We start from the raw sequence: 1,917 nt of genomic DNA on the forward strand, positions 1-1,917 counted from the left end.
GAGAGAGAGAGAGAGAGAGAGAGAGAGAGAGAGAGAGAGAGAGAGAGGTGTGTTATATCTTTGTTTGTTTTGATATAAACTTACCCCCCCCGCCCCAGTCCTTGCACGAACATTTTCTGAGAGGCCAAATCTTTTAAGTTCAGACTTCTTTTTAGAGAATCTGACCTATGTTTAAACTCAGGTAAACTAAATGCTGGTACCTAGCATTAGTTTCCAAGTTGCCCCCCAACAAAACCTGAGCCTAGCTCCAGTCTCTAGGCTAATCCCCAACAAAATGAGCATCTTCAGGTTATTCCCCCAACAAACCTATACCCCGAGGTTACAAGCCTACTCTCTGCCTAACAATCACCAATGTAGAGGGAAACAGAAATTAAGTTTATGATATGACTCCTAGCACCAACCAATTAGGTTAAAGGCCACAGTAGTTTTCCAATTGGATGCTTGCACACTTACCCCCCAGTTACTGCTTACTATAAAGCCTTGTCCCAATAGATATTCAAGGCTCTTCCACCACCAAAAACTGTCCTGCGTGACAGTGGTTCACTGTGGGGGCAGGGCGTGTGAACTGCATCAGATTGACTCCTGTCTATTTTTTGGGGGATCACTAACATTTCTCTGGCACCCCACTTCATGCTTATCATGGACTCTACATTAGTACCTGAAATCATCTCTGCGCTGTGACATACAGCAATGTGCAGATAAAGAGGAATTGAATTTGGCTGGCTTTTGAAATCTATTGATCTCAAATTGTAGCAGTGAAATTAATTCTATTAGACCAGTAACCCCTATAAATTTGCCTCTGAAATGGATTAAAATATATTGACTTAGAAGTTTACAAGCATATCAATGGATTGGCTAGCAAAATAACTCTTTTATAAAGCAGCTCTGTGGGAATTGAGTAAAGCCATAACTCTAGTGTCCAGTTTATCAGTTTAAAATTCAGTGTCCAGATGTTTCATGGCCTGTGACAGATGTGATGCTCCAGATGCTCCATTGCCATCAAGTTTGATGAGTCCTTAGTCCTATCCGTGTGTTCAGGTGGAGTGATGGCATCATATCTGGAAGAGACCAGTTCCTCTTCAAAAATTCCATGGAGCTTGAAGGCTGATGTCTAATCAGTAAAAAGTGCCCAACACACTGAGTGTGTGATAGAACATCTTGGTTTTGTTTCTACCTTAGAGTGACAACTTGGCTGGTGCTTTCCTCTGTAGGTGAACTTGACTTTACAGCATCTGCCTTGACTTGGACAACCAGAGGACTGAATTCTTCTCTTCTTTGAGCCACTAAATGCCGGTGTGTACTCCGCACTCCAGCAAGGGAAGACAGGAGGAGCTTCTTGGATGACAATGGACGTTCCACTGTGCAGGATGAGGGCAGGCTGTGTGACGTCACCACCACGAGGGTAAGAGCTGTCTTTCTGTGTCAATTTCTCTGGTGGTCATTGTTATCAGAGGAAGAGGAAGACATTTTACAATAGAGCGAAAAAGAGGAAAGCCACAGATGGCAATTTGGGGGGAAGTTCTTCTGATTGTAAAATCTGATGGGCAGTTGAAACAAAAAGAGTATAGGTCTGGTAGGGTTAGATTAGAGTCACATCACATCAGAAGCCAGCTTTAGAAAGTTCTGGAGTAGGGCTGGAGATATAGCTCAAGGTGCTTGCTTATTTAGCCCTGGGTTTGAGCTCAAGCTCAGCATAAAAAACAGGCATGGTAGCACACTCCCAGCCTTTGAGAACAGAGGCAAGAAGAGTAAAAGTTCCGATATCCTTGGGTGCTTAGTGAGGCCAGTCTGGTCTATATGAGGCCCTATCTCAGTGTCTTAAACCAGAAATTTTTTTTGTGTGGTATACATTCTTTCTCAGACTCTTCATTTTCCTTTCCTTTCCTTTCCTTTCCTTTCCTTTCCTTTCCTTTCCTT

At 43.0% G+C, this 1,917-nt stretch overlaps 1 protein-coding gene across 1 annotated transcript in view; it reads left to right on the forward strand.

Moving 5' to 3' along the window:
- Positions 1–1,917, forward strand: part of Kcns3 (potassium voltage-gated channel modifier subfamily S member 3) — a 48,138-nt gene that overhangs the window by 26,273 nt on the left and 19,948 nt on the right. The window contains exon 3 of the mRNA XM_028772219.1: positions 1,212–1,402. The gene's annotated coding sequence lies outside the window, so the exon portion shown is untranslated. The remainder of the gene's footprint in view (positions 1–1,211; positions 1,403–1,917) is intronic.

This window comes from Grammomys surdaster, unplaced genomic scaffold (genome assembly GCF_004785775.1).
Source record: "Grammomys surdaster isolate TR1022 unplaced genomic scaffold, NIH_TR_1.0 212, whole genome shotgun sequence".
Classification (NCBI taxonomy): Eukaryota; Metazoa; Chordata; class Mammalia; order Rodentia; family Muridae; genus Grammomys; species Grammomys surdaster.